Source organism: Nomascus leucogenys, chromosome X (genome assembly GCF_006542625.1).
Source record: "Nomascus leucogenys isolate Asia chromosome X, Asia_NLE_v1, whole genome shotgun sequence".
NCBI classification, from domain to species: Eukaryota; Metazoa; Chordata; class Mammalia; order Primates; family Hylobatidae; genus Nomascus; species Nomascus leucogenys.
Genome location: NC_044406.1, coordinates 11144328 through 11171049, shown reverse-complemented (window position 1 = coordinate 11171049; position 26722 = coordinate 11144328). Strand labels below are relative to the sequence as shown.

The 26722-nt window shown below is 39.7% G+C and overlaps 1 protein-coding gene across 1 annotated transcript in view; it reads right to left on the bottom strand.

Annotated features, from left to right (window-relative positions):
• Positions 1-26722, bottom strand: part of FRMPD4 (FERM and PDZ domain containing 4) — an 873455-nt gene that overhangs the window by 51107 nt on the left and 795626 nt on the right. The gene's annotated exons all lie outside the window — the stretch shown is intronic.

Sequence of the window (26722 nt, the reverse complement as noted above, 5' to 3'; positions counted from 1 at the left end):
GAACAATGTAATATAATGGTTTATCTAATTCCCTCCAAGTAACTCAAACCCTTGAGGAAAAATCATATTATGGATTATAATAGTTTTTCTTTCTTCCATTCTTTGTTCCTTTTTAAATCATGACTAGGAGAAAGGTCAGTTGCCATTTTGTTGAAGAAGAGCTGATTTTTTCTACTTTAGGTTGTAATTAATTACCTGCTTTTCTGATTTATTGCCCAAATGAGTAAGGGGAAGGAGATCTTTTGCAAGGCTGTTCCCTGGAAGAAGTCACTGCAAATCACACTTCTAGCACTAACTGATTTGTGGCTCGGCCCACTCACTCTGGCTGGGCTAGACCATGTAGTAGGGAGTGGGGTAGGGGAAGAGAGGAATCAAGAGGGCAGGGAAAGGAGTAATAGAACTAAAACTCCAGGAAGACTCAGAACACTTAGGATGATGGTGCTGGTGGGGGCAGGAAGGTAGCACAGTGCTGATGGTGGCCCGTCTGCTCCCACAAGTTCCCAGTCACCAAGGCTGGCAGGGAGCCCAATGACTGCAGTAGACAGAGCAACAGTGCAATCAAATGAGAATTCAGTGGATAAGATGAAGGATTTGCATTGCTGGTGGGAGTATACACATGTGTAGCAGTTTGGGGAAGCAATCTAGCTTCAATAGGTCAACTTCAGTGTCACAAACACCATGACCCAGCCAGTCCACTCTGGTTTTATATCCCCCCAAAAATTCTGCTGCTAGCCTTTAAGGGGAGGTGGATGAGGATGTTACTTGCAGCAGGATGCATGGGGGTGAAGTGTCAGAGGCAAACTGGGTGTCTATCTCCAGGATAACAGATATGAGACAAATATGTGGAAAGCAACACAAACAGAAGCAAAGCACTGTTTCTTAGTTTTTGTTCAAGTTTTCCTCATTCACAGGCAACAAGAAATGTTTATCAGATAAGAAATGCTCTATAACCCCATTGACCAAAGAATGTGTGAGTGTGGCAGCCATGTTAGTGGAACTATCTGCCCTGCCTGGCTTGTCCTGTCTGAGTCTGAACCCAGAGTCCTCAGGAGCAAGCAACTGGCCCTGGGAACTCATTCTCTGCACCCAGCTCATTGGACCTGAATGTTGGAATGAGCCAATCAGATATCCTCTCTCCAGAATCAGAACTAAGAGACACAGAGACTAAGAGAGTTGGGAGCCAAGTCACATTCATGACTGAGCACCAGAGTAAAGATTACAGATGCCAGTAATCCCCTGAACAGTCCTGGTTTCCACCATTCCTGAGGGCTGGTTGTTCACCATTTTGCTAGAAATAAAATCATTCACATAAATGATCTCAGCAGGATATCGATCATCATTCTGAGAAAGAGCTTTTACTTTTGTTTTCTCTCGTCTTAAGTACATAATCATCATCTGCCAGACAAGAAGAATTAACTCCATAGCACTACAGATCCCTTAGGACTCCTAATCCAAACCTAGGTGGAAAAAAAGATGGAAGCCATATGTGTTCATATGTTACAGGGTGCTAAGATGAACTGAGACAGAATCAGCTGAGGCCCCATGCCAATACATGCCAATCATTCCCACATGCCAAAGAAGGGTGCTGCAAGATTTTCAAAGGTGTTGAAAACCAGAGTTTGGAACTCTTACCCCTTACTCATCTTGGGATCTGACTCATGTCTTCATTACAAACTGAAAAAAAAGGCAACAGGAAGAGGCTGTCAGAAGCAGCACATGCTCAAAGAGCAGAGGCTACATTTGTGCAGTTACTACCCTTACACTGAGGCAGGCCCAAAGTATGAGACTCTTGGAAGATGCAGTAGAAATACTGGCCTGGGACCTCCTGATCAGCTGAGCTACTTGGAGGGATGAGAGGGCCTTCGCAGAAATATACAGAATCCAAGGAGCATTGAGCATAGCCCACCCTTGGTTTCTTCCTGACACAAGGGGGCTGCAATAGGAGTAACTCAACAAAGAAATCTTCCAGGAATCCATGACAGCAACCACAAGGAAAGAGTCCACCAACATCACCTTCCACGGACAGAAGAAAGTAATGCTGGATTACATTGGTGCCAATCAAGTGAGAACTTTCTTGCCTTTTACCTCACCATCTTGGCCTCATTTCAATCTGGAAGGAGCTGAATGCTGGGGCAGTAGAGAAAACATTGACAATGCCTCTCAACCCACTGCAGGCTTCCTAGGCCTGAACTAGGCACAAGGGAGGAATTTTGTGGAGTTGGAAGTTTTGACTATTACATGACAGTCAAGTGTTGATTGTGATTACAAGTGTACAAGTAACTGGATAACTTTATGAACCTGTTCAATATGTTTATGGGAACTACCTGAGATTTTGTTGAGGGCTTGGAGGAACTGGCCCTGGGGAGCTGTTATAAGTGGGCAATGTGGGGAAAGAACATAGTTGCCTTATGATTGCACCCTCCAAGACCTGCATGCTCTACTTATTCCCAACTTCTATTTATTTATTTATTTATTTATTTTTTATTATGCTTTAAGTTCTGGGGTACATGTGCAGAACATGCAGGTTTGTTATATAGGCATACACGTACCATGGTGGTTTGCTGCACCCATCAACCTGTCATCTACATTAGGTATTTCTCCTAATGTTATCCCTCCCCTAGCCCCCCACCACCCAACAGGCCCTGGTGTGTGATGTTCCCCTCCCTGTGTCCATGTGTTCTCATTATTCAACTCCCATTTATGAGTGATAACATGCGGTGTTTGGTTTTCTGTTCTTGTGTTAGTTTACTGAGAATGATGGTTTCCAGCTTCATCCATGTCCCTGCAAAGGACACGAACTCATCCTTTTCTATGGCTGCATAGTATTCCATGGTGTATATGTGCCACATTTTCTTTATCCAGTCTATCATTGATGGGCATTTGGGTTGGTTCCAAGCCTTTGGTATTGTGAATGGTGCCACAATAAACATACGTGTGCATGTGTCTTTATAGTAGAATGATTTATAATCCTTTGGATATATACTCAGTAATGGGATTGCTGGGTCAAATGGTATTTCTAGTTCTGATCCGTGAGGAATCACCACACTGTCTTCCACAATGGTTGAACTAATTTACACTCCCACCAACAGTGTAAAAGCATTCCTATTTCTCCACATCCTCTCCAGCATTTGTTGTTTCCTGACTTTTTAATGATCGCCATTCTAACTGGTATGAGATGGTATCTCATTGTGGTTTTGATTTGCATTTCTCTAATGACCAGTGATGATGAGCATTTTTTTCATGTGTTTTTTGGCTGCATAAATGTCTTCTTTTGAGAAGTGTCTGTTCATGTCCTTTGCCCACTTTTTGATGAAGTTGTTTGTTTTTTTCTTGTAAATCTGTTTAAGTTCCTTGTAGATTCTGGATATTAGCCCTTTGTCAGGTGGATAGATTGCAAGAATTTTCTCCCATTCTGTAGGTTGCCTCTTCACTCTGATGATAGTTTCTTTTGCCATGCAGAAGCTCTTTAGTTTAATCAGATCCCATTTGTCAATTGTGGCTTTTGTAGCCATTGCTTTTGGTGTTTTAGTCATGCAGTCTTTCCCCATTCCAGTGTCTGGAATGGTATTGCCTAGGTTTTCTTCTAGGGTTTTTATGGTTTTAGGTCTTACGTTTAAGTCTTTAATCCATCTTGAGTTCATTTTTGTATAAGGTGGAAGGGATCCAGTTTGAGCTTTCTGCATATGGCTAGCCAGTTTTCCCAACACCATTTATTAAATAGGGAATCCTTTCTCCATTGCTTGTCTTTGTCAGGTTTGTTAAAGATCAGATGGTTGTAGATGTGTGGTGTTATTTCTGAGGGCTCTGCTCTGTTCCATTGGTCTATATATCTGTTTTGGTACCAGTACCATGCTGTTTTTATTACTCTAGCCTTGTAGTATAGTTTGAAGTCAGTTAGCATGATGAACTGGTTTGATTAGATCATATTATTTGAGTCCAAACATCCTTTGACTAAGACAGGGAGGTTTAGAATCTTGAGATGAAACAATAAAACAGTAATCAAGAGAATAAGGGATAATTGTCAGACAAAAAACTGTAAGGTGGTAGGTTGGGTGGGAGAATGAATAGGTCCATAAGGCTGTGGGACAAATGCTAATTTTCTCTAGAGCGATGCAGTGGCACTGAATTTATTTGTTCACTTCTGGAAAGGGAAGCTGATATGCACAACTTCAGTGCAGTAGCTGTTAGGAGCAGGCAAGGCCCTGGAGAAGGACTCTTGTTAGTCATCCTTGATGCTAATAAGCATAGACCCTGTATTAGATTCCTATGGCTGCTATAACAAATTACCACAAACTTAGTGGCTTAAACATGATGCAAATGTACTATCTTATATTTCCGGAAGTCAGAAGTCTCTGATGAGTTTTGCTGGGCTAAAATCAAGGTGTCAGCTGGGCTGCACTCATTCTGAAGACTTTTCAACTTCTAGAGGCTGCCTGTATTCCTTGGCTCATGGTTCCTTCCTTCATCTTCAAAACCAGCAGTATCATCTTCAAATCTTTCCCTGATTTTCACTTCCTCTTTAACTTAAAAGGACCTAGTGATTATATTGGGTCCACCTGGATAATCAAAGATAATCAACTCATCTCTGACTTAATCATATCTGCAGAGAAAGTCACAGACTCTGGAAATTAGGATGAGGACATCTTTCAGGCGATCATTATTCTGCCGACCATAGACATTAGCTTTATCAGTTACCTAGTGTTGCATAACAAATTCCCACAAAGCTAGTTGCTTAAAACAATACCCACTTATTATCTTACAGTTCATGTGAGTTAGAAATATAAGCATGGCTTAGCTTGGTCATCTTTTTCATGTTCTCTCTTGAGGCTGCAATGTTTTGGCCAGGGCTGGGGTCCCATATGGGAGCTCGTTTGGGAAGGATTCACTTCCAAGCTCACTTCAATGATTTTTGGCATGACGAAAATCCTCTTTAGGCTGTTGGACCAAGGGCCTCAGTTCCTTGTGGGTAGTTGGCTTGAGGCCACTCTCAGTTCCTTGCCATGTGGATCTCCCCATCTCACCAACGTGGCAACTTGCTTCATCAGAGCCAGCAAGGGAGGGAGTCTGCTGGCATGCTGAAAGCTACAATCTCATGTAACATAATCATGGATGGACATCCCATCACCTTTACCACACTTTATTGGTTAGAAAGCAAGTCACAGGCCCCACCCAAACTAAAAGGAGAGAAATACACAAATCTATGAATACAAGTGGAGAGATCATTGGGGTCCATCTTATATTTTGCCTGCCACATGAATAAAGAGACTTCTAGCCTAGTAATCCATATGTATCTTAAAAGTAGTTTCAGGCCGGGTGCAGTCACTCATGCCTGTAATCCCAGCACTTCGGGAGGCAGAAGCGGGTGGATCACCTGAGATCATGAGTTTGAGACCAGCCTGGCCAACATAGTGAAACCCCGTCTGTAATAATAATACAAAAATTAGCCGGGCATGGTGGCACATGCTTGTAATCCCAGCTACTCTGGAGGCTGAAGCAAGAGAATTGCTTGAACCCAGGAGGCGGAGGTTGCAGTGAGCCAAGATCGCACCACTGCACTCCAGCATCGGTGACAAGAGTGAAACTCTGGCTCAAAAAAAAAAAAAAAAAAAAAAGTAGTTTCCATTCATTACTTAACCTCATGCAGAATTTCTTCTTTCAAGAAATTCTGGAAGAAGGACTGCTCAGCACACTTTATTAATTTGAAAATGGGAACTATTTTCAAAATATGTTGATTATATTTAAAGTCTTTACAGCTATTGTAATGCTTTGTAAATTACCTGACACATAATCTAGATTGACTTTAATTTTACTATTTAATGAATAAATGAAGTTGTCTGAATTGAAATAAAATATTCCAATATGTTATTTATCACCAGGACTAGGGACATGCTTTTCTTCTCTTTTTTTGTCGTCTATAATTATGTAATTATAACCTGCCAAACAAAAAAAAATTAACTCTATAATGTTTTGGATCCCTTAAAATTCCTAACACAAAGATCCCAGGAGGAAAAAAACAAAACAAAACAATGATCTACACCATTTAAAACAATGATCTACACCATTTAAAAATAGCCTCAATAGAATGATTAGAATCAGGAATAGAAGATGACACTTTTAAGCCATCAAATTAACTTCTTTCTGGGATGGCCTAAAACAGCTAGAGACCATTAAGAATCCAGTTATAACTACATTTAGATAAGTATTATTTCATATTAAATTCCACATAAATTTTCTACTTTTGAAGAGTAATTTCAAATTGCTGTGACAATATTTTTTAAATGGTTGAGTTTGTTAAAAACGTTATTTTCATCCCTGAATCACAGTGCTGATCTCTGCAGGGGAATATAGTCTATCCTACCCTAAACCACTCCTGTCAAACTTACCTTCAATTCCTCTCTCTTCATTTCTTTGACAAAGATCTCTTCTTATCCTTTTTTGATGGAGAGTCCCTTGAAACATGTTTGGGACACTCAGCATCAATGGTTTTAAACCATGCTTTGGCATTATATACCATTTTATGATTTCATTGGATGTCATTTGATGCAGAAAGCAAAGCTATGTGAGGAAGAAGCCCAGCTTCCAATGAGGTAGAGTTTCCAGTATTACAATCTCTCTAAACAATGAAGCTAAGGCTGGTGTTCTCTGTTTTTTAGAGCAGCGTAGTTTGACATCTTTCTTTAAATGCCTTTCTCATTTTATATTTATACCATTAAAAAAATTATAATATATAATCATATTGGCATGTGCTAGAGTATATTTTCTTTCTAGACCAACTTAAATAGATCTCTTGATGAACCCAGACACTGATACTAATTTAACAGTCATCATGGGAATCAAGATTTGCTCAGACATTGGGAAAACCAAACAAAATAAAAATCAAATAACAAAGATATATAGGAAGATATTTCATGTCAGAATTTGAGAATCTTGCTTTAGAAACATTAAGTCTAAACAAGTTAACTGTACAATTTTAAACTTCAAAAATGGAAGTAAATAATCTGTGAAGGGTAAAATGTTAGGCTTTTAAAAGGAAAACAAAGAGGTAATTTAGGATTATATGTGAAAGCATTTTATAAACAGTGAAATAACATTCTAATGTAACTTCTTGAAAGATGGATGTGCAGTATTTTTATTTAGAAAGGAAGGCAATAAAGTGCAGTGAAACAGTGTTGAACTCTCACTTTGTAGGTGTACACATGCACACATAGGATTCTTTATTCTTCCTGTACTTCAGGGTTCTTCAAAGAAATTAGAAAACAATTCTTAGCTATTTCTTGTCTTCTGCTAGCTTTTGAATTTGTTTTCTCTTGCTTCTCTAGTTCTTTTAATTGTGATGTTAGGGTGTCAATTTTAGATCTTTCCTGCTTTCTCCTGTGGGCATTTAGCGCTATAAATTTCCCTCTAAACACTGCTTTAGCTGTGTCTCAGAGATTCTGGTAAGTTGTGTCTTGTGTCTTTGTTCTCATTGGTTTTAAAGAACTTGTTTCTGCCTTAATTTTGCTATTTTCCCAGTAGTCATTCAGGAGCAGGTTGTTCAGTTTCCATGTAGTTGTGTGGTTGTGAGTGAGTTTCTTAATCCTGAGTTCTAATTTGATTGCACTGTGGTCTGAGAGACTGTAATGATTTCTGTTCTTTTGCATTTGCTGAGGAGTGTTTTACTTCCAATTAAGTAGTCAATTTTAGAATAAGTGCTATGTGGTGCCAAGAAGAATGTATATTCTATTGATTTGGGGTGGAGAGTTCTGTAGATGTGTATTAGGTCTGCTTGCTCCAGAGCTGAGTTCAAATCCTGAATATCCTTGTTAATTTTCTGTCTCATTGATCTGTCTAATATTGACAGTGGGGTATTAAAGTCTCTCACTATTATTATATGGGAGTCTAAGTCTCTTTGTAGGTCTCTAAGAACCTGCTGCATGAATCTGGGTGCTCCTGTATTGGGTGCATATATATTTAGGATAGTTAGCTCTTCTTGTTGCATTGATCCCTTTACCATTATGTAATACTCTTCTTTGTCTTTTTTGATCTTTGTTGGTTTAAAGTCTATTTTTATCAGAACTAGAATTGCAACCCCTGCTTTTTTTTTTGCTTTCCATTTGCTTGGTAAATATTCCTCCATCTCTTTATTTTGAGCCTATGTGTGTCTTTGCACATGAGATGGGTCTCCTGAATACAGCACACCAATGGGTCTTGACTCTTTATCCAATTTGCCACTCTGTGTCTTTTAATTGGGGCATTTAGCCCATTTACATTTAAAGTTAATATTGTTATGTGTGAATTTGATCCTGTCATTATGATGCTAGCTGGTTATTTTGCCCATTAGTTGATGCAGTTTCTTCATGGTGTCAACGGCCTTTACAATTTGGTATGTTTTGCAGTAGCTGGTACCGGTTTTTCCTTTCCATATTTAGTGCTTCCTTCAGGAGCTCTTGTAAGGCAGGCCTGGTGGTGACAAAATCTCTCAGCATTTGCTTTTCTGTAAAGGATTTTATTTCTCCTTCGCTTATGAAGCTTAGTGTGGCTGGATATGAAATTCTGGGTTGAAAATTCTTTTCTTTAAGAATGTTGAATATTGGCCCCCACTCTCTTCTGGCTTGTAGAGTTTCAGAGCAGAACTGAAGGAGACATGAAAAACCCTTTACAAACCAATGAATCCAGGAGCTAGCTTTTTTTTTTTTTTTTTTTTTTGACAGAGTCTTGCTCTGTCGCCCAGGCTGGAGTGCAGTGGCACGATCTTGGTTCACATTTTTTTTTTTTTTTTGAGACGGAGTCTCGCTCTGTTGCCCAGGCTGGAGTGCAGTGGCACAATCTTGGCTCACTGCAAGCTCCACCTCCCAGGTTCATGCCATTCTCCTGCCTCAGCCTCCCAAGTAGCTGGGACTACAGGCACCTGCCACCATGCCCGGCTAATTTTTAAAATATTTTTAGTAGAGACAGGATTTCATCATGTTAGCCAGGATGGTCTCAATCTCCTAACCTCGTGATCCACCTGCCTTGGCCTCCCAAAGTGCTGGGATTACAGGCGTGAGCCACTGCGCCTGGCACGTTTTTTTTTTTTCTTTTTTAAGATTAACAAAATAGACTGCTGGCCAGACTAATAAAGAAGAAAAGAGAGAAGAATCAAATAGACACAATAAAAAATGATAAAGGGGATATCACCACTGATCCCAGAGAAATACAAACCACCATCAGAGAATACTATAAACACCTCTATGCAAATAAACTAGAAAATCTAGAAAAAAAGGATAAATTCCTGGACATATACACCCTCCCAAGACTAAACCAGGAAGATGTCGAATCTCTGAATAGACCAATAACAAGTTCTGAAATTGAGGCAGTAATTAGTAGCCTACCAACCAAAAAAAGCCCGGGACCAGACATATTCACAGCCAAATTCTATCAGAGGTACAAAGAGGAGCTGGTACCATTCCTTCTGAAACTATTCCAAACAATAGAAAAAGAGAGACTCCTCCCTGACTCATTTTATGAGGCCAGCATTGTCCTGATACCAAAACCTGGAAGAGACACAACAAAAGAAGAAAATTTCAGGCCAATATCCCTGATGAACATGAATGCGAAAATCCTCAATAAAATACTGGCAAACCGAATCCAGCAGCACATCAAAAAGCTTATCCACCATGATCAAGTCGGCTTCATCCCTGGGATGCAAGGCTGGTTCAACGTATGCAAATCAATAAATTTAATCCATCACATAAACAGAGCCAATGACAAAAACCACATGATTATCTCAATACATGCAGAAAAGGCCTTCAATAAAACTCAACACCTCTTCATGCTAAAAAAACTCTCAATAAACTAGGTATTGATGGAATGTATCTCAAGATAATAAGAGCTATTTATGAAAAAACCACAGCCAGTATCATACTGAATGGGCAAAAGCTGAAGCATTCCCTTTGAAAACCGGCACAAGGCAAGGCTGTCCTTTCTCACCACTGCTATTCAACATAGTGTTGGAAGTTCTGGCCAGGGCAATCAGGCAAGAGAAAGAAATAACAGGTATTCAAATAGGAAGAGAGGAAGTCAAATTGTCTCTGATTGCAGATGACATGATTGTATATTTAGAAAACCCCATTGTCTCAGCCCAAAAGCTTCTTAGGCTGAAAAGCAACTTCAGCAAAGTCTCAGGAAACAAAATCAATGTGCAAAAATCACAAGCATTCCTATACATCAATAATAGACAAACAGAGAGCCAAATCATGAGTGGACTCCCATTCACAATTGCTACAAAGAGAATAAAATACCTAGGAATACAACTTACAAGGGATGTGAAGGACCTCTTTAAGGAGAACTACAAACCACTCCTCAAGGAAATAAGAGAGGACACAAACAAATGGAAAAACATTCCATGCTCATGGATAGGAAGAGTCAATGCCATGAAAATGGCCATACTGTCAAAAGTAATTTATAGATTCAGTGCTATCTCCATCAAGCTACCATTGACTTTCTTCACAGAATTAGAACAAACTACTTTAAATTTCATATGGAACCAAAAAAGAGCCCCTATGGCTAAGACGATCCTAAGCAAAAAAAGCAAAGCTGGAGGCGTCGTGCTACCTGACTTCAAACTATACTACAAGGCTACAGTAGCCAAAACAGCAAAACAGCATGGTACTGGTACCAAAACGGATATATAGACCAACGGAACAGGACAGATGCTTCAGAAATAGTGCCACACATCTACAACAATCTGATCTCTGACAAACCAGACAAAAACAAGCAATGGGAAAAGGATTCCCTATTTAATACATGGTGTTGGGAAAATTGGCTAGCCATATGCAGAAAACTGAAACTACACCCCTTCCCTACACCTTATACAAAAATTAACTCAAGATGCATTAAAGACTTAAACGTAAGACCTAAAACCATAAAAACCCTAGAGGCAAACCTAGGCACCATTCAGGACATAGGCATGGGGAAAGACTTCATGACTAAAACACCAAAAGCAATGGCAGCAAAAGCCAAAATTGACAAATGGGATTAAACTAAAGAGCTTCTGCACAGCAAAAGAAACTATCATCAGAGTGGACAGGCAACCTACATAATGGGAGAAAATTCTTGCAATCTATGCATCTGACAAAGTGCTAATATCCAGAATCTACAAGGAACTTAAACAGATTTACAAGAAAAAAACAAACAACCCCATCAAAAAATGGGCGAAGGATATGAACAGAAACTTCTCAAAAGAAGACATTTATGCCACCAACAAACATACGAGAAAAAGTTTATCATCACTGGTCATTAGAGAAATGCAAATTAAAACCACAATGAGATACCATCTCACACCAGTTAAAATGGTGATCATTAAAGAGTCAGGAAATAACAGATGCTGGAGAGGATGTGGAGAAATAGTCATGCTTTTACACTGTTGGTGGGAGTGTAAATTAGTTCAACCATTGTGGAAGACAGTGCAGCAATTCCTCAAGGATATAGAACCAGAAATACCATTTGACCCAGCAATCTCATTACTGGGCATATACCCAAAGTCATTCTACTATAAAGACACATGCTCACGTATGTTTATTGTGGCACTGTTCACAATAGCAAAGACTTGGAGCCAACCCAAATGCCCATCAATGATAGACCAGATAAAGAAAATGTGGCACATATATACCATGGAATACTACGCAGCCATAGAAAAGGATGAGTTCATGTCCTTTGCAAGGACATGGATGAAGCTGGAAACAATCACTCTCAGCAAACTAACACAGGAACAGAAAACCAAACACCACATGTTCTCATTCATAAGTGGGAGTTGAACAATGAGAACACATGGACACAGGGAGGGGAACATCACACACCGGGCCCTGTCCGGGGGGTAGGGGGCTAGGGGAGGGATAGCATTAGGAGAAATACCTAATATAGGCGATGGGTTGATGGGTGCAGCAAACCACCATGGCACGTGTATCCTATGTAACAAACCTGCATGTTCTCCACATGTACCCCAGAACTTAAAGTATAACAATAATAAAAAAACCTAAAAATAAAAACAATTTTTTTCTGCAAGCTAGTGAGTCTCAGCCCTTAAACTCGCTGCTGGTGGACAGCCACTGTTCATGAAAATAAGAACTGATTAACAGTGTTTCTCCAATGATCTTTGCTCAGAAGGGCCTTTCCTCAATTCTAGGGTATTTTGTGATGAAGCCACTTGTTTGCTTTTTATTTTCTCTTCCCACCTAAACCTGGAGATGTGGAAAGAACACTGAGATTTTTCAGATTTCATAACAAGCCATAACGTAGCGTCAGCCTAGTCAATTGCTGGCAAAGATGAAGGAAGAATTGTTGCCCTTCATTTTCAGAAAAGTCGCCACAGGACTGCACTTGAAATGGGGGTTTATTGCTTTATCTCGTTGACCTTTGCAACACTCTGAAGAGAGATTATAATTATCCACTGAATCAATTCCTAACAGGCACTGAAGCCATTAGCTGGAGAGAATGGAAATGTCCAGCAAATGACCAAGCATTCAGAAAAGGTCAACATATTACAGTTAAGTGTAATCTGTCATGGACTATATGAAACATTTACACTCTGCTCATTGCTGCTGAAGCTTGCTTCTACCCTGATACTTGCAAAGAAGAGGAATGGGACTATCTGTCATTTCTAAGTCATGTTCAAGGAATGCTATGGAAGAAAATGGGCATAATGAAGCTGCCATAGTCATTAAGGTAACAGAAACATAGAGGAGAAGAATGAGAGTCCACTTGTCCAGTAGCATTGGACTTGGCTTCTACCAATTCTATAGATATTGTTTCTCCTATTACCATTTTCACCCTTGAATGAGACATTATACTGCTGATCAAAAAGACCGCCAGTTTGGTAGCCAAAGGGAAAGTAAAGAGAATTTAAGAAAAGATCCTTATTAAGCAATGTATTAAAGACTTCATCCTTAAAAACTGGATAATTGTATTGCTTATCTTTTTTTGTCTGTGATACTAGGGATCTAAAGATGACCTTCAAGTAACACACCTTCTAATATTCACATTCTGTCTAGTCTCCTCCCATTGAATCTGGACTAATCTTGTGACTCACTTTTAACAGAGTATTGTAGAGATAGCTTTGCATGACTTCTGGGCCTTGGTCAGAATAATCCTAGAAGCCTTATAATGTCCACATGGATATCTTGGAATGCTCACTTTGAGGAAAGCCAGCTACCATGTTAGAAGTCCAACAACCCTGTGACCACCATGTCATATAGAAGCCATCCATGTGGAGAAGTAGTGTGGAGAGAGGGAGAGATGCCTGGCCAGCCTTCACTATGTCAGCTGTCCAAGTCCAGGCAACAACATATGACAAAAGAAGCCATCTTGGATCTCTCCTCAATCAAGCCTTCAGATGGCTCCAGCCGCAGCTGCCATTTAACTGCAGCCACAAGACAGACCCCAGTGAGAACCATCTGGATGAGTTCAGTCAACCCACAGAACAATGAAAGATAACCAATTATTTATATTAATTATTACGTTAAGCCATTACATTTGTTAGGCTGCAACAGATAACTAGAACATCATCTTCCCAAAAAGAATTTGAAAACTATGTTTTTAAAGAAACAGATATTTAAAGCAGTCAAACAGTTTTGAAATTGAACATGTCTCCCTTATCAAGGAAGATAAAATGTCCAAGCCAATGACTCCCTTAGCATACGGTATTTGTGACCCCATTAAAACAAACCAAAATATTGTCTTATACAAACATATGTTGAAGTGTGGAAAAAGATTTTCTTACTGCTGAGAGTGGGATTTGCCAATTGTAACATTAATTATGGACTTGTGGAGAGTGGGGTAGAGGGGAAAAAAACAAACTTAGAGGAGAAGAAAATCCAATCAAGTGTCTTGGACTAAAAATGCTTCACTACAAGGAATAATTTGGAGGGCACAATTGGTATGGCATTGTCAAGTAAATATTTGAATTGCAGAGAAAGGATTAAAGTACATTGTAATTTTAGGCTTAGAATTAACTCGCTTACATATAACCAACGACTTGAATTTTAAACCTAGGGAGAAATCAGAATTCTTTCCAAAGTCTAATTCACATTTTACTGAATGCATTTAAGGCTTAGGCTGTGATTTTCTTTGTGAAGAATATTAATATTAGGCTATTATGGTTAAAATCTGCATCATTGATACAGTGGTGATCAGAATTAACATTTTGATGAAATTGCATCATTTCAAACTCTTTATTTTATTGTATTTTGTAAACCTTTGCAATAAAATTTCAGGTTTGGCACTGAATTTGGAAACTACTGCTAAGAGAGTTAATTTGCATATGTATCTGGTTTTGGTTTGACCTAATTTTTTGTCCATTTAATTCATTTTTTGCTGAATGAATGTTGTCTCTGGCCTTTGAAATGCTTATTTGACTAGTGGATGAAAATAGTGCTTCTATTTAAAATGTATAAAAGGCAGCAGCTTTTCATGAGGTAATAGTTAAATTATTTTACACACTTCTATGATGCTATCTAGCTCTCCCTGCATTCATTCCTTCAACAAATATTTATTGAGTATCTACCTGGGGCCAGGCATTTGGGATATATCAGTGATCCTCAGAGAGTGATTTTACCCCATAGGGGATATTTGGCAATGTCTGAAGACATTTATGGGTGTCACAGTTAGAAGAAGTGCTAATGGGTAGAACCCATAGTTGCTGCAAAACATCCTACAACACATAGGACAGCCCCCACAACAAAGAATTATTCAGCACAAAGTGTCAATAGTGCTGAGATTGAGGAATCCTGAGCTACATCAATAAATAAAACAGGAAATAAAACACCTAACCTGGCAGAGCTTACCGTCTAAAGAGGGAAGACATTCAATAAAAAATAAATAACAAATACCACCATATGTATAATGCAGCATGCTGAAGGTGACATGGACATTTGTGAGTGTTGGGAGGTAGGCCACCATGCCATTTTGAATAGGGTAGACAAGTTAAATGTCATTAAGAGGTGACAAGTTACCAACAATGAGTAGGAAGTAAGGTAGTTGGCTATGAAGCTGTCAAGGGGAAGAACCTCCTGGGCACAGGGGGCTACAGGCAAAGACCCTAAGGTGGAACCTGCCAGGGAAGTTTGAGTTAGAGCCAGGAGCCCAGCGACCCTTCAACAGAGTAAGGAGGGATTCTAGGGAGAAAGATCAGAGAGAGGGCCAGGGCCCAGATCATTTGGGGCCTGATGGGCCATTGCAAAAGTCTGGCTTTACCTGTGAGTTTGGAGCAGAGGAATGACAAAATAGATGTTTTAAAAAGGTCACTCTGGCCACTAAGCTGAGAATGGATTGCAGGAGGGCAAGGTGGAAGTGCGGGCCCAGTTAAGGGCTAAGGTAGCAATGCAGGCAGTAGGTGGCTGTTATCAATAGTCATGAACTCATTGAGTAGCAGACTCTTTAATGGCTCTCTAAATGAACTTCTTATAAATACCATTTCTTATAAATACCATTGAAAATGGTATTTCTTATAAATACCATTGGAAAGAGCACTTCTTATAAATACCATTGGAAAAAACTGACATAGTAAACTGAAAGCACAAAAAGTACTAAAAAAAAAAAAAAGCTGGGGTGGATGTTTTTCTTAAACACTTTGCCATGGATGAACAAAACAGACATTAAGCAAACGCAGGCCACCACGTTGTGTGCTCTGTTGATGGGCGATCCAGCCATGGTTTAGAACAAATGACAGGGTGGTTATTGAGAAGAAGCCAACGGCTTCTTTTATAGTGAGAAATAATAGAGTGTGTTTTAACTGGCAGCTCCTTTACTGACATTTCTCAAGCCTTTTCAGGATCGCTATTTTATTCTCATCACCTAGGATAAGACTTCCTTCATTTATTCCCTTCTTTCCTGCCTCTATGCATGTCCACAGTCCTGGGGACATTTCCCTAAGAGTAAAGATAAACAGTGACTAGAAACAGGCCAACCCTAAAATCAGGGACAGTGTATAGCATATTTATGAATTTTGGCCCACAGCAATTGTTCTGATGCTTGCCCAAGGAATCTTCATGTGTATTTTCCTTTTTAAATGTGTGTCAGTACTAGAGGCTGACTTTAAATAATACAGTTTCCATTCTTCACCATCTCAGAGGTTTTCCTGCTCTGACTGAATTTGACTGTGGGGTTTGCCACAGGAAGCCCAGGCCTTGACCTCATCATGACAGAGCCACTTTTCCTTTCTATGACACAAGAAGCACCAGGCCCCATGCTTGTCCAACTGGAAAGAACTCCTCTGTCTTTCAGGGTTCATGGGTTTTCAGAGGCAGTGGTGACTACAGCTATGTGTACTGTGATAATGTACAGGTTAGAGGAGCAAAGATCTAGTGATGTTGTGGTAAGCCCAGTTTGGCAGAAACGAGTTAGAAAAAAGGCTTCTGTTTCTGGAGGCTAGACTTAAATTTAAGAACCTTCAGTTTAGTAAAGTCTATCTGAAGGCCAAAGACCTCTTTTGTGAGATCCACAGATTCTGTTAATTAATTATTCAATCACACTTTTAAAGTATAATGAATATACAGAAAAGTGCATGCCTTGAGTGTACAGCTCATTGAAATTTACACACTGAACACACATGTAGTAGGCAGCCACTAAGATGATCCCCAGGGATCTGCACCTTCTGATGCTCAGACTTTGTATAATTCCCTTCCCTTGCATGTGGGCTGGATTTACTGATTCATTTCTAATAAATGAAATATAGCAGAAGTGAGAGAATGTCATGTCCAAGGTTAGGTTAAAAAAAATCCCGAAAACTATGGCTTCCATATTATGGGCTCACTCTCTCTCACACTCTTGCTCACTTGCTCCAAAGGAAACCAAATACCACATAAGTTGCCCTTCGGAGAGGCCCACACAGCAAAGAACCACAGGAGGTCCCGGCCAAAAGTCATTAAGAAACTGAGGCCCTCAGTCCAACAGCCTGTGAGAAACTGAATCCTATAAAGAAACACATGAGTGACCTTGGAAGCAGATTCCTTTTCAGTTGAGCCTCAGATGAGACCACAGCTCCAGACAACAACTTGATTGCACCCCTGTGGGACACCTTGAGCCAGAGGCACCCAGCTAAGCTGTACACAGTTTCCTGATTCACAGGAAAGGTGAGATAATAAATGTTGTTGATTTAAGCTCCTAAGTTTTGAGATTTTTTTTTTTTTTTTAGAAGGAGTTTTGTTCTTGTTGCCCAGGCTGGAGTGCAATGGCACAATCTTGGCTCACGACAACCTCCACCACCCGAGTTCAAGTGATTCTCCTGCCTCAGCCTCCTAAGTAGCTGGGATTACAGGCACATGCCACCACACCTGGCTAATTTTGTATTTTTATTAGAGACAGGGTTTCTCCATGTTGATCAGGTTGGTCTCGCTCCCGACCTCAGGTTATCTACCTGCCTCGGCCTCCCAAAGTGCTGGAATTACAGGTGTGAACCACTGCGCCTGGCTGAGGTAATTTGTTATGTACCATAGATAATTGTAATCAGGGTCCAAATAAGAAATCAAAACATTACCAATATCCCAGAAGCCCGCTATTCTCCTTTCCAAATATATTTCCCGAGGATAACCACAGTTCTGATTTTTAACACCAAAGAACAGTATGACCTCGTTTGCAACATTATATGAATACAATGATAAAGTAACAATGATTTGTTTCTTTCTTCTTTCACTCAGAATTGTTTTTGAGATTCATCCAAATTGTGATATGTAGTCGTAGATCATTTATTCTCATTGATGTGTAGTAGCCATTGTGTAGCTGTACCACCATTTATCAATTCTACCATTGACAGCCATTTGAGCCGTCCAATTTGGGGCTGTTAAATAATAGTGCTGCTATGTATTAACAGTCTTGCATATGTCTTTTGGTGAATATATTAAATGTTTATCTATTTCTGTTTGGTGTGTACTTAGGAGTGGAATTGGTAGGTCAAAGGGTATACATGTGTTCAACCAATGACTCTGTTTTATTTGGCTTTATCATTCATTGACGATCCTATTACATGTGCATCTCTAACTCTATGAACTCAATTAGTCTTCCTTTACCTTACTTTTTTACTTTTTTTAAATTTTTTTATTTTTTATTTTTAATTTTTTTTTTATTATACTTTAGGTTTTAGGGTACATGTGCACAATGTGCAGGTTTGTTACATATGTATCCATGTGCCATGTTGATTTCCTGCTCTTCTTAGTGTCTGACTGAGTTCCTTCTACTCTGTCAGCAACTGGAGTAAGTTGCAGTCCATCAATACATGCTGTCATCTAAACACATATTCTTGAGTGGATGTGGAGATAAATGCTATTATGACTGAAAGACACCATGTTGAATAAGCAATCCATTTATGTTTCACAAAGGAGGAGCTGGAGAAGAATGTCTTAAAGTAATGTAAAAAGTAGTTAAAGCTTTGTCAGTTGAGCGAGGGGTGCTAAGAAGGTGTAAGCATGCCACATTCAACTCACTCAAACTAAGTAGCACAAACTGTATGAAAATTATTGGGACTCCCAAAGTCCTGGTGAGCAGTTAGTAATAGTCCATAATCATCACGAAGATTTGGGAAAGGAAAGGGGTAATTCATTTCATCTCATTCATTTTGGGCTGCTTTGACATGCTTTCAGGATGAAAGCTTTCTTTCCATTGTCTTTTTGTTTGTCTTTATCTTCAAGGATGTGTTCTTTGATAAGTTAAATATCAGAATTTCAAACAGCATTCTCATTGGCCCAGAACATGCAGAGAAGTCTCCAGACCTGTGGCTATTTAAATTTAAGTTTGCTAAACATAATAAAATTAAATCCAGTCCTTCAGTTGCACTAGCAACATTTTAAGTGCTTAATAGCCACATGTAGCTAGAGGCTACCATACTCTATCATGGCAGCACGATAGGTTGGACAATGCTGCCCATCTAGAGATGTTCATGTGGAGGTACTTTTCCAAAAACCAACAAGATGATCATCTAAAATGTTAGCATAATCTCTACCTTATTCTAAAAGGAGACAGTTCTGCCAGCTAAATTAAATTGTTGGAACACACACAGGGATAGAGATGGTGTTCAGGGACATGAAACCACACTGAACAGTCCTCACAGCAGTCATTCTCTAGGGGAAAAAAGATTTTAATAGTTTCTCCCTAAAATAAAGAAAATATTATATTTTTAAAAATAATCTGATTTCTAAAGATTTAAAGTACTGCTATTTCAATATTTCCCCAAATGTATTTCCCTGTGCCTGAGTGGGTAGAAAACTAGGGGAAACTTTGAAGAACAGTAACAATCACAATATAAGAACAAGATTAAGAGTTAATGTGTTCTGAATGTTTACCATGTGCCATACAATGTACTACACAAATTACTTGTGTGATTCAAGCTTCCTGATATTCCAGTAAAGAAGGTAATGTCATTCTTATTTGGAAATGAGAAAACCGAGTTCAAATAGATCAATTCAGTGTTCTCAGTTCACATTTCAGTAACTGGCAGAATCAGCCCATGGATCTGTGCTTTTCTGACTCCAAAGCCTGTATGTTTATAAGTTGTTCTGTAGAATTCAGAAATGGGTCTAGAAGCACAGAACTTAGAAAGTACCAGGGTGGCATTTTGGCAGTCCTGGTAACACTCCCAAGGTGGTAAACTTCTGTTTCTCATACATATTCATGCTTGTAACATTCCTGGGAAGCAGTGATTCTTAGCCTCATTTTACCTAGAGGATGCCAAACTCAGGGATGCCGAATAATTTGTCTAAAGCCCTATAGCTATTACATGGTAGAGGTTTGACTTCTATCTCATGACTCTCCATTATGTGTCAGAATCACAAAATGGTGTGTATGTATGTGTATATATGAGTATATATATATACACATATATGAGTACATTTATAGGAGAATGAATATACATATTCACGTATTTCTTGTATCTACTCACTTGTCTACTGTATATACTTTTTCATTTCCTTCTTCCCCTTTTTCATTGATGGAGATGGGCATTTCTTTCACCAGTAACACATTTGCATTCTTCAAATGGGCAGAATCATGGCTAATATATGAGCGCTACCTACCTGTAAGTGTGATATATCTGAACGAAGGACAAATTGAAAAAGACGAGAGGAGATAAAATTAGGCCAAAGAGGTTGCTGTTACCAACAAGGCCATTGAAAGTTCACAGAAGCCAGCATGGTATGGGCAAGGGAGTTAGAAAGAGAGGTTTTACTCTCCTTTTAGCTCTGGCATCAATTAGCTATGTGATTTTGGGGGCAAATCACATTACACAAGTGGGTTTCATTTTTTTTTCATCTGGAAGAAGAGGAAGCTTGGATTAAATTAATGGTTTTTGGCTGGGCACGGTGGCTCACGCCTGTAATGCCAGCACTTTGGGAGGCCGAGGTGGGCAAATCACCTGAGGTGATTGAGGAGTTTGAGACCAGCCTGACCAACATGGCGAAACCCTGTCTCTACTAAAAATACAAAATTAGCCGGGCGTGGTGGCACATGCCTGTAATCCCAGCTACTTTGGAGGCTGAGGCAGGGGAATCACTTGAATCCGGGAGGCGGGGGTTGCTGTGAGCCGAGATCGTGCCGTTGCACTCCAGCCTGGGCAACAAGAGCGAAACTCCGTCTCAAAACAAACAAACAAAAAAAATTAGTGGTTTTCTTTCTTTTTTTTTTTTTTTTTCAGTAAGTCATAGTTATTTTATATGATTACAGATAGATACAGAATATGTAGTAGAGGACAGTAACAATTGAAAGGGTCTGATTTAAAAGTCAGTCTCTAAGGTTGCAGATTGATTGATTGATTGATTAGTGGTTTTCAAATTGTGCTCCATGCAACCTTTCTGAGACAGGGACTCTTGCTAGTGGGCAGAGCCCTGAACACCCCTGTCTTTTCAATAAGAACCCCCCTACTGCTTTATGCACTGAGATCATAGGCTAGGTTTATGTCAAAAAAAGTGACATTACTAAAAGAAAATATAAAAACAAATAGACAAAATGATTGCTACTGGTTCTTCAAGTATCAATAGGTCTTAGTCTGTAATTCTAATTCCCTTTCTGAACTTCCATGGTTTCCAGCATCCTCTTCTAACCTAAAACTTCCTTTCCTCAGTGAAAAGCAAAGATAAAAAAGTTTTATTGGCTTTGGTTACTTTTTCTATTCTTTACATTTTAAGAATGACAATAATATTGCTTGCATTTTTTTTTACTGCAAATTTAGAGCATTTCAATAATAATCACAGCAGCCTGTGAGATAGGTAATATTATCATCCCCATTTTACTGATGAGGAAACAAGGCTCAGAAAGATTAAATCCCTTTTCATAAAGCTGCATGGCTGAAAAGTGGTAGAGGAGGGTCCATTCAACTCCAGAACTTACATTTTAACCATGTAGGATATGGCCCCAGCTCTTTAACCTTCCCTGTATCCATGCACTTTCATGTAGCTTTGCATTCTCCCACTAGAGCTGAAGTTTACTTGCCTGACTTTAGACTTTGGGCTTGGCCAATGACTTGCTTTGGCCAATGGAAGAACTGTGAAAGTGACGGTGTACCAGTTCAGAGCCTAATCTTTCAGAGGCCTTGCCACCTGTTCCTGCTTGGGCTCTCCTGCTCTGTATTGCCTTGTGCAGCCTTCTGGTCCAAGGAGGAGGAGAGACATATGAAATAGATTTGAAACTAATCTGTAGTTTCCAGGCAAGCCCAGCCAAGATCACCAGAGCTACCCCATCCAGTTTGCAGATGCATGAGAAAGAAACACTTATTTCCAGACACAGAAGGAGAAATATCAAAATATTAAGTCTACTTGTATGAAATATCTAGGACTGGCAGATTCACAGAGTCAGAAAGTAGATGAGAGGTTACTGGGGGCTTGGAGAAGGGGAAATGGGGAGTTATTGCTTAATGGGTACAGGGTTTCTGTTTGGAGCACTGAAAAAGTTTTGAAAATAGATAACGGTGATGGTTGCACAATATTGTGAATATAATTAGTGGCACTGAATTATACATTTAAAATTATTAAAATGGAAAATTGTATGTTGTATATATTTTACCACAATGCAAAAAGTAAGCTACTGAGATCTTGATTATTTGTTATGAAGCAACAGCTGACTGATACAGCCCTATCTAAAAGCAGGGCAGCTACTATATAGAGAGAAGAATGGAACTTTTACGTAACACTGTAAATGAGTAAGAGAAGAAGACGGGGAAGATTCAACGTGTGGTCTGCTGAATGAAACCTGTTTATGTTAAAAATAAATTAGGTAGTGGGCCATGGAAGAAAGTGATTGCTGGGGCAATTAAAAAAGACCATTGGCAAATGGCTCATGCCTTTTCAGGGTCATTCCCATGGGAGGCCCTGTTGATATGGGAAATGTGAGATAACTAAAGGAATTCAGTGAGCTGGAAACATTTTTGAGATGTGAAAAATTTTGAACCCAATACAAATTTGGAATTTGAAAGACTGCAAGAGATTAGGAAGAGACAGGTAGTGTCATCTGCCAAGTTGAAGCTGTTAGAAAGAATAGTTCATATTCTGAGTCAATTTTAAAAAAAATCACATTCTTATGCAATTCAAATCAATTTGCCTTGACAGTTACTTTCCATTTCCCTTTTAGTTTGGAAGATATTTATGTTTGATTCTGTTCTCTTTCAACGCTCACTTCACCTTCTGTTCAGCAGTCCTGCAGTGCTCTCACAATAAAGGAATTTAATATATTTTTAAACGAAAATTAAACAGAGGGCCAGAGACTGTGATGGAATACATGGCACAATCACAAATGGGAGGTGGCAGTTGAAGCCATTTTTATACATATGCTGAGGGGCTAAAATTGTTCAAGAAATGAGGTGTTAGCTAAAATTCTCAGCAGCAAGCAATGTGACTGCAAAATTGAAATAATAATAATGTTAATAATAATAATAACAGGCCTGCTCAGAGGATTGTTGTAAGGACAAATTATAGATGGGTGAACTGCCTTTAGTATCTTGGAAGGAAGGTATTATGTAAATTCCAGTTCTTTTTATTATTTTTCCTTGAAGATTGCCAAAAAAAAAAAATCCTAGTGGGTGGATGAGAGCAGGGATTGATGGAGGAGAGGGAGAGAAAATAATTCAAGGATGCAAGAAATAGCTCATTTAAAGTACTTCTTGGCCATTACATTTGCTTCAATAAACTTCTGCCTAGACATGCAGCTATGTAGGATGTGGAGCATTTGCGAGGATGTTTTCTGCTTGCACCCTTGTCCGTGAAGCATCTAGATTTTATAAGCATTTTGCTAAGAGAATCATGTCCGTCTTGTTGGCATACTTATTGGTATCATTTCCGTCATTGTGTTCTGTGTTTTTAGCACACACAGAGATTACTTTCCCCAGGCAACTGTAAATGTCTGGTCCCAAGGGCAAGCACTGATGCTGCATGCTCTAAGGGAGTTAGCCTGCAAAGGCTGGTACCTGCAACTGTTATTTTAAACTGAGCACTTCAGAAGGCCAGGCTGAATGTCAACTTGTTACAATTTATAGTGAGAGAAGTTAAATTCCTGTCTTCCACTCCATGGTTATGTTCGACTTTGTCAGTGAGATGAGATAAGAAGCATATGGCTTTCAATGACAACAGATATATAAATTGTTTTTCAAATTTATTCATTCAATAACCATATTTGGGGAAAATAACTTTTTAGCAAGAAGTGGAGTGCCTCCTGTCTCCTTTCTTCTGGTCTATTTGGAAGAAAGCTGACCCATCTTACTGAGGTATTAATGTTCATCACATCACTTCCCTTCTCCAAATACTATGATGATTTCCAAATGCAGCTCAGATTCAAGTTAGATTTCCTAATCATTTTCCCCCAGTAGGAAACACCTCCAGTAGCTCTCCACTCACCTCCTCTTATCTTCACCTACACTTCAACTTTAAAGACCATTGGAATTCATTAAACAGATATTTGACAAGTACCTACTATGCATCGAAGACTGTTCTAGACTTTGTGGATAGACTGGTGAATAAAATGGAAAATAATCCCTGCCTGTCTGGGGCCACCATTCTATGGAATGACCTGAGACTCGGGTAGCAGAGCAGAGGGTGCCTCAGATGGCTAGAAGTAAGTTTGGGGAGCCCTTCACACTCTCCTGCTGTCTGTTTGCATCCAGAAGATGTAGAAACTGAACTGGACCTAAAATTACATGGGTTTCCTCCAGAGACCCAAGGCGCTTACCCTTCAAGTTGAGTCCCGTATATCACTTCCTGTGTTTTGTGCAATGTCATTCATCTAGAACTTCCTGCTACCTTTTCTTCAACAAATGGCACCTCAATCTCTTTCCTCAGAACACTGTCCAGCGATCACCCCTTTGAAGTCTTCCCAGATTCACCCACATGCCTCCAGGCCTACTGGTGTCCATGGCAACCCTTCAACATCCACAAACAGCTCTGCAGGGGCAGATGGGTGAAAAGATGGCCTCTCCTTAAAGAAGAGAGAGAACAAATTGGGAGAAGAGATAAACAGGTTGCTTGGGTACCTGGGGTCACATGGCTTGGGCCATTTTCATCAGAAGACTGCTCTGCACAAGGTTTCAATATAGAGAGGAACAAGGGATGGTCAGGATCTATGGGGGGCAACCAGGACATTATCAGAAGAATCACCAGTATAAGCAATCATTTACTTCACGTCTACTGTATGCTAAGCACCGTGTAAAACACTTCACACGCAATATTTCTCAAGAACTCTTCCGAGTATGTTAGGACTTAGGTATTATTCCCACTTAGAGATGAAGATACAGAGGCTCCAGAAATTAAAATACTTTGAATCCAGGTGCCAGAAGAAATCCTCATATCATCTCATTTACCAAATGTATCCACTCCTAGGAGTGTCCTTGCTGCAGACCGAGTTGCAGATTCAACCCTGGGGTAGAATGTGGGTCAGGAGGGGAAGGATAAAGTAGGTGGATAGCATATGAGAGATGTGACATACACAGCCCTGAATCATATCTTCATAAATGGTGGTGTCTGCTGTTGTTATTAAATCATTAAAAATTATTAGTAACCAGTAATTACTAATTCTTGTCCCTAGAGCCATGAGGGATAGTATTCTAGAAGACGCAAAGGAGAGGCTAGCCCAGACATGGAGCTGGCTCACTTTAAGGGCACATAAAGAACTGCTCCTCTCTCTGTCCCCACGCATGCTGCATGTACTCAGAGCTTCTGTCTGAGCCTGTCATTCCTAAAGCAGGATCTTGACACTTGTCCAAGTCAGCAGTGCAGCCTCCCAGGATGGAATCCCATCTTATGGGGCTGACAGTCACTCCCTCATTCAGACCTTGTTAGGTCACGTAATACTGCCTCTTGCCTGGCATGTGTGCCCCAACCTTACTGGCCTGAGTGAGAGATGATAAGGGAATATTGGGAGCCATTTCAGTTCAAGTTATCAGAGCTCTGTCTGCTTCCACTCATTAGTCATCAGTAACTCTTCAAGGTAGGTTTCATTATTTCCACTTTTTACCTGAGGAAATGGGCTTTCTCCAATGCGAGTAAGCATCTTGTTCAAGGCCATGCAGCTCATTTGAAGTGGAGCCAGGAATACAACCCAGGCTATGTGCACCAATGTCCTTTCCTTCTATCCATGGTAAAGTCATTTTCAGTATTCAAAGTTCCCATAAAAAGGTTTTGCTTTTCTCTATTGGTTCCTTACAGCTGCCCAATAAAGATACATGTTGTGTTCATCTTTGGGTTCTGAAGCATGTTCACATATTGTTTCTTTTAATCTCCACAATAACATCGACAGGTAACTATCACTTTCTCTATTTGGTAGTACTTTTCTCTATTGGTTCCTTACAGCTGCCCAATAAAGATACATGTTTGTATTCATCTTTGGGTTCTGAAGCATGTTCACATATTGTTTCTTTTAATCTGCACAATAACATCGACAGGTAACTATCACTTTCTCTATTTGGTACTGAGGCATTGAAAGGCTAAGTAATTTACCCACTTCACCTGGCAGGGCAGAATTTGACAGTTGCAAAGCAGAGCTACTACAGATAGATATCTTGGAAATAGAGAATAAGCAGAGAGTGACTCCAACATGCGAGATATAGGAGGGAAAGTGGTGGAGAACCACTAAAAAAGCTGTGTTTGAGTTGGATCTTGATGAACGGGTAAGCACTTGAAAGGAATGCAGTTTCCAGGGGCAGTGTAGGTGAAAAGAGGACTACAGGCAGGGATGCATGGGGTCTGCTTAGAGAAAAGTATACCAGCAAGTATAATTAGGACACAAGACGAGTGGTGAGTGGCTTTTGGGCGACAGAAGTCTATGAAGGAAGACTGGAAAGAGTTGGGAAAGACAGCATTGATGAGAATAATTCTAGTGAGAACCACTCTTTAGTAATAGAATAATTACAAAGTTGGGATATTGGGAATTTATGGTGTCAGGAGGTTCAGTTATGGGTGTCAAAAAGTTGGGGATGTGGAGATTGGGAGTGCTTGGCTGAAAGGGAATGGTCAAGAAGGCACTTGGAGTTGAGGAGATAGAAAAAGTAAGAAAGTGAGTTCATCCATGTGGATACTTGAATGCTGACTTTTATCCAGGGTGTGGTAGGATTCTTGGAAGGTGTCAAAGTCTTCAATATATGTAATGAATGGCATGAAATTCAGAGAAAGTCTGAAGTCATACTGTTGGAGGGCATAACTAGTAAAAAAAAGGAGCAAGTTTTACACTAGGTTGAGAGAATAATGACTTATAAATTAATCATGAGAAGCCAGGAGAATGCCAATGCTACCTCTTTACCCTGTGATTT